The sequence below is a fragment of the Nannospalax galili genome, unplaced genomic scaffold (assembly GCF_000622305.1).
Source record: "Nannospalax galili isolate Female #2095 unplaced genomic scaffold, S.galili_v1.0 scaffold11812, whole genome shotgun sequence".
Taxonomy (NCBI): domain Eukaryota; kingdom Metazoa; phylum Chordata; class Mammalia; order Rodentia; family Spalacidae; genus Nannospalax; species Nannospalax galili.
Window position 1 is genome coordinate 64,884 of NW_008331826.1, and position 6,877 is coordinate 71,760.

General features: G+C 42.9%; 1 long non-coding RNA gene across 2 annotated transcripts in view; it reads right to left on the reverse strand.

Annotated features, from left to right (window-relative positions):
• Positions 1 to 444: 444 nt before the first annotated feature.
• The window catches only part of LOC115069237, a 15,273-nt gene continuing 8,840 nt past the window's right edge, over positions 445 to 6,877 (reverse strand). Inside the window, exons 3-4 of one of the 2 annotated variants that reach the window (XR_003848507.1) lie at positions 1,607 to 1,878; positions 445 to 1,358 (exon numbers count right to left, since the gene is read on the reverse strand). This is a non-coding gene — a long non-coding RNA (uncharacterized LOC115069237). The remainder of the gene's footprint in view (positions 1,359 to 1,606; positions 1,879 to 6,877) is intronic. The other variant, XR_003848508.1, reaches the window with a different exon arrangement.

The window sequence follows — 6,877 nt, forward strand, 5'->3', positions numbered from 1 at the left end:
GCACCATTTCTTGGGCTGGGCCCCCAGACCATGTAAGAGTAGAGAAAGCTAGCTGAGTCACAAGCAAGCATCCCCAATGTCTTCTCTTCCTGCTCTTGAATGTGGATATGCTGCTTCTGTTCCTGCCTTGACTTCTCTGCAATAATGGGCTGTAACCCGGAAGTGTAAGCCACATGCTGACTTCCCTATGCTGACTTTGGTCAGAGTATTTTATCATAGCAACCGAAATGGAACTAGGGTAATTGGAATCCTGTATTTTATTTTAAATCCTACCGTGAGAAAATCCAGTACATTGGCTTTTATGGGATTTAATTCTTCTTGGAAACTCTTGTTCCTTATGCTTTGACATAGTTTTGAGACATCTTTTAAAAGTAAGTGCTCCATTATAGTCACAAAGACGGGCCATTTAATTCTAACATTCAAACAGAAAGTTTATTTCCCTTAGAGAGTAAAGGAGAATAGATGTCCCCCCACAAAGTGAATCTGATGTTTTATTCAGCATTTAAGATCTGAGTTTTAGCACCTAATGAAAATTTACTACCTGCATATTCTTATTCAGTTTAGCAAGGGTAGTTTTAGGCTTTACATATATTGTGCATATGTCCTTAAGCACCTTAAAATCTAGATGTAGAGGCAAGATTTATACATGTAAAGAATCAAACAAAAAAGTAAAACTGGATAGATTTCTATCAAAATGAGACCCAGAAGCTGGAAGCGACTATATACATATGTTTATGGACTTTCTGAGAACAATTTCCCTCTCATGAGCACTATACTGATTTACTCTTCAACAATTCAAATTACAACGTGTACTTAATTTCAGCAATACATTACTCAATGACTTTAAAAGATTGATTTGCTTCATTAATTTCACCTCTACATGTTTAAATCAAAGAATACTTTTCAAGACATATATCATCACCACTTCAATAACAGCATCCTAAAAGCAGTTAGAAAAGTACAAGGATGCCTTGAAAAATTATTCCCCTGTTTGATGTAAGTTGAAAAGCCAGTTGGACAGCTTGCTTTCCAGACAGGAGGCCTTGCTTGGAAGGAGCGAGTGACAGCCAGGTGCTCAAGCCAGGTGTAATTTGGGACCATGCTCCTTGCTCAGTGGCAGTGCATCAAGCATTACAGATGGAAGAGTCTGTAGATGCCAAGCATGCTTCAGGACTGCAACTTGCTGGACACAAATTCCAGAGGAATGTGAGATGTGGCAAAGAAGACTTCCAATATATTTTTCACTCCAAGAGGGCAAGGTGTTAAGGGCTTGTGACTCCAACGACCTGGATTGTTATTGAAGAGCTACAGCTCAATCTGTGTAATCTCCAAAAGAGACTTCCCCGCTGATTCTTCATCTGTAACATAAAGATGACCAAAGATTTATATGATGGCTAAATCAGTTTGCATATCTAAGACCCTAGGCTCCTGGAACATAGAAAGCAACCACTGTAAGCTGATTTCACTCGCAGCTATTTGAATTGTTTCTATAAGTATTACACTATCCATGAAGGACAGTGGTCTACTCATGAACACACCCAACTGTATAAACCAGTCAAAGAATGGGCAAGGAATGACAAAGTGGAGGCAGGCATGTTGCACCCACCTCACATATTCTTTCTCCTTGTAAAGATGCATTCTGTTGTCCATCCATGCTGTGGCATCCAGAATCATGTAAGTCCCAAAATAAACAACCTCCAGCATAGAAGTCATAAGCTCTAGTCAACAGTTCATTCTTATAATTTCAAGATTTATAGTCGCTGGGTGCAGGGGCAGAGGCAGACAAAAGAGAGCATCTCTGGTGGGCTTCCCAGAGATGAGGAAAGACAGTGCACTCAAACCAATCCTGTGACCATGGATTCTTTGTCCTGTGGATTCCTATATAACCATTTATGGGACAGTAAATAGAAAGAATATCATTTGAAGTATGAGGCATTTTTTTGTGTGTTTTTTTTTTGTTTTTGTTTTTGTTTTTGTTTTTTGCCTAAACCATCTCTGTCTTCTGCTCTAGAGCCCTAGTAAAAAGCTACTTAGATCTTTGCTAGGTCAAGGGGTGTAATGGAGCTCCTGGAATAAAAATCCAAGGGCACAAACCTTAACTTTTTAAAAACTGACTCTCCTGCCAAGCACTGTGCTTACAACATGAGAGCACCTAGATGTTTTTAAACAACTGAAGTGGATCCTGAGAGCTTATCACTAGAATATTTCACATAGTTCAGCTCCACATGGGCACCCATGCATTTCTATCAGCTACTTTGGAAGTACTGGGTGGCAGTCTGAGAAAGGACCATGAATTTAGATGGGCTGTCCTGATGTTGGGATCTCACCAAGGGCCGAGCCTCCAAAGCCTCCTATACCACCAGCCCCTCACTAGTCACCACTTCATGATGGGAGGTGGAAATGGCCTCACTTGACCTTCTGCAGATGGCAGAGTAGTTTCAAACTTTTCCTAGGTACATCAAAAAGAGAAACATGAAGAGGATTTCCATGTCTCTTACTGACTCTTGTGTTTCGTGAGGCTCCTGCAAAGCTGTCATCACTGTGTTTTAGTCTGTTTTGTGTTATCATATCAAAATACTTGAGGGTTGGGGAGATGATGCAATTGGTAAATAGCTTGTAGCACAAGTATGAAGAACAGAGTTCAATCCCCAGAACCCATGTAAAAAAGCCAGGTATACTGGTGTGTGCACGTGTAATCCCAGTACTGGGGAGGTGGAGACAGGTAGTTCCCTGGAACTCATTGAGCAGCCAGCCTAGCCTAATTGGTGAACTGTAAGCCAGTGAGAGACTATGAAAAACCAAGTGGATTGCACTTGAAGAAGAACACCTAAGGTTGGGCTGGTGAGATGGCTCAGTGGGCAAAGTTACCTGCTGTGAAGCCTTATATCTGAGCTCCATTCCTGAAACCTAGATGGTAGAAAGAAAGAACTGACTCCAGTGATCTCCCCTCTGACCTCCATCAGTGTTCCAAGGCATTCACAGAAACACGGATACAAAGACACACAACACAGACACATACACACAAAATAAAATGTAACACCTGAGGTTGACCTACACATGTGCACCCACCTATGTATGCACACACACACACATTCCATTCCTGAAACCTAGATGGTAGAAAGAAAGAACTGACTCCAGTAATCTCCCCTCTGACCTCCATCAGTGTTCCATGGCATTCACAGAAACACGGATACAAAGACACACAACACAGACACATACACACAAAATAAAATGTAACACCTGAGGTTGACCTACACATGTGCACCCACCTATGTATGCACACACACACACACACACACAGACACACACCACTTGTGGCTGGATACCCCATATAAAGTAAGAAAGTTCGACTCACTACCTGGTGGCTGGAGGATCCTAATAGTATAACACTAGCATCCTGGTAATGTGCTGGATATGAGCCTGGGCTATGTCTCAACATGGTAGAGAAACAGAAAGGGAACAGAGAACATGCAGAAGAGGCCAAGTGTACAAGATAGCTTCACTTTATGGCAACTCACGTTCAAGAGAACTAATTGAGTCCTGACCCACCTCTCCAAGGCAGCATTAATCCATTCCTGAAAGCAGAACCCCATGACCTAATTACCTTCTATGAAGCCCCACTTAATACACACACACACACACACACACACACACATATTCTTTGAGATTTTTATACAATGTGTTTTGATCAATTCATCCCCTACTCCTCCCCCTAACTCCTCCCAGATCTATCCCCAACTTCATGTTTTCTTTCCATTTATTTAAAATAATCCACTGACTCCAATTTGTGTTGCCTATACACTCCTGGGTGTGGGGCAATCCACTGGAGCATGATTGAATCACCAGGGGCCACACCCTTAAAGAAAACTTACTCTTCCTCCCCTAGAAACTATCCACTGTTCATAATATCCTCACTTAGGGGAGGGGTTCATGAACCCCTTTCCCTGTATGTTAAGATGTTGACTGGCTTGATCTTGTGCAAGTCTGGTATGGGCAACCACAGCTGCTCTGAGTTCACAAGTGCAGCGGTCCTTCATGTCCGGAGGACACTGGCTCCAGTTCTCCCCAGCCTCTGGCTCTTACAATCTTTTCATCCCCTTTTCCAGGATGGACCCTGACCCTTGGGTAGAAGATGTGATATAGATGTCCCATTTGTGGCTGAGCATTTCACTGACACTTATTCTCCGTACTTTGTCCAGTTGTGAATTTCTATGTTAAACGCTACCCACTACACAAAGAAACTTCCCTGATGATGTCTGAGAGCTGCACTACTCTATGGTAGAGAATTACGAATTTAGAGAGCAGTTTGATACTAACTCCATTTAACAAAATAACAGTAGTAGGTTCACCCCTGGGACCTGTGAACTCCCCAACCACAGGCTCTGGACCAGACTTGCAGTACCAGGTGTGTATTTTCTCCTGTGGATCATAAGCCCCACTTCTTGAAGGTGCCAGTACCTTAGCACTACCATACTGGGGACCAAGCTTCCAGCATACAAACATTGGGGCCATAAACCACACCCAAACCACAACAAAAGCTAAATGCAATTGACCTAATTTTGTATTTCAGGCTAACCTTTAAGAAGGAAAAGCAAAAAGTTAAATGATTACAGGAACATACCTCTAATGCTACCGATACAACCAGAATTTCAAGTCTTGAATCTTTCCACACTAGAACACTAAGTCATGAAGTGCTTGATTTGTGAAAAGAAAAAAGAAATAGACTGTCAACTGAATAAATCTTGTTACAGGTTAGGAAAACTAGGTCACTGGTGTTTTCAAGATCTTTCCTGTTTATACTAAGCTTACATAGACATTTGGAACTTGGGAAGTTTTTTTGCATATTTTTCTAGTGACATGTCCTCCAGTGCTGAGGCACATGAGTTGTCTCAAGATTCAGGGAACTGTAGTATTTTGGATTTTTATAAGTCTGTCATTGTGTAGATAAGGAAAAAGGACTGGAAAGTTGGGTAGCTGTGCAGGGTCCTGTTCTGGTGAGTCTCCAGGCATCCTTACTCTTCTTTCTGATCATCACTTGTTCTTTACTTTTAATTGAGGATTTCATACATGTATATACTGTGTTTTGATTAAAACACCTCTATGCCTCCCACCCAATTCCTCCCCTATCCCCACCACCTTTCCCTCCTAACTTCATGTGTTCTCTCTCTTTATTTAAACCCCACAGAGTCTGTTTTATGTTGCCTGCATGTGAATGGGCATGGAACCAGCTACTGGAGCATGGGTATCCTTTCAGGGGCCACATCCCTGAAGAAAACTTACTTTCCCTCTCCCAGGAGCCATCAGTTGCCAATAGCTTCTCACTAGGGGGTGAGACTTCCTGAGCACCCCCCCCCCCCCAGTGCATGCTGGAGTTCTGGCTGTCTTGATCTCCTGCAGGTCTTGGCCTGCAGTCACAACCATGATCTTTACTCGTTCTTTGTTCTACCTCGAGCTGTCATATCTTTCAACTACAAGCCATCCCTAAAAAACAAAAAAGATATTTTTTTAAGTGTTCTGTTTACAGGAACTCATTTCCGGAAACATAGTTGGTTTATTGTTTTAGTTAATGACTAACTTCCAGAAATGGAGCTGCAAAAATTCTACTTTGTCCTCTAGTAAGCAAAGAGCACCATTTTGTCCTCACACTGAGACCCACTTGGGGCAGGACTTGCGCTGTGATGAGTGCATCAGGATAGCTCCCATCAAGAGGGAAGCACACTCTGGCAATACAGGAGGGAGAAGGTGGTACTCAGGACAGCAGCAGGTGTGCCCCAGGCAAGGAAAGACCAAAGTTCTATGGGGTTCCGCAAGTTTAACAGAGAGCAGGAACCAGAGTCACATCACACCACACAATGCTTCTCTTGGTTACTTTTCTTGTTGCTGAATCAGAAAACCTGACAGAAACACCTTAAGGGGGGAAAGACCAAAGTTCTATGGGGTTCCGCAAGTTTAACAGAGAGCAGGGTTACTTTTCTTGTTGCTGAATCAGAAAACCTGACAGAAACACCTTAAGGGAGGAAGGAGTTATTCCGGCTCAGACTTTAAAGGGATACAGTCCATTGTGGCAGGGAAGGGAGAAGCTAGGAGAAGCCAGCAGCTGTGATGGTAGGAATAGGAGATAACTGGTTACATCCCAGCAGTACATGCTGTAGTTCTAGCCCAACACTAGCCAGGAAGCAGAGAGAGAATGAGGGGGAGAACCAGGGCCAGGCCCTGTAAGGCCCACCCCACAGTGACCCACTTCCTCCAGTGAGGCTCCACCTTCAAGGTTCCACAACCTCCCAAATAGTGTCACTAGCTTGATACAACATGTTTTAAAGACAGGGGGCTATGGGAGGCATTTTACATTCAAATCATAACACACTAGAAAGAGAACCAGGCGTTCCCAGGTATCCTGGTTTGGTTTCTGTTGCTGTGATAAATCACTGACCAAAAGTAACATGGGGAGAAAAATGTTGATTTTTAGCTTGCAGGTTATATAGTCAGTCATTGACTATATAAGGCAGGAGCTGAAGCAGAGACTGCAGAGAAACGTCGTTTACTGTCTGTGCTTCTCCTGACTTAACTCAGCTACCTATCTTATACAACCTAGGCCCACCTGCCTAAGGCTGACACTGTTCACATTGGGCTGGGCCTACCTGTATCAACTAGCAATTAAGAAACTGCCCCACACATATACCTATGGTCAGTCTGGTAGAGGGAATTTCTTATTTGAGATTCCCTCTTCCCAAGTAAGTCAAGTTGCCCACCAAGATTCTCCATCACACGGGGCTAATGAATGATTCTTGTTGAAAGTGATCCATTCCTTATGAGCTACACAGCTCACAGATCAAAAAATAACCCACCAACCCATTCTGTCTCAATAAAGACTAGTGAT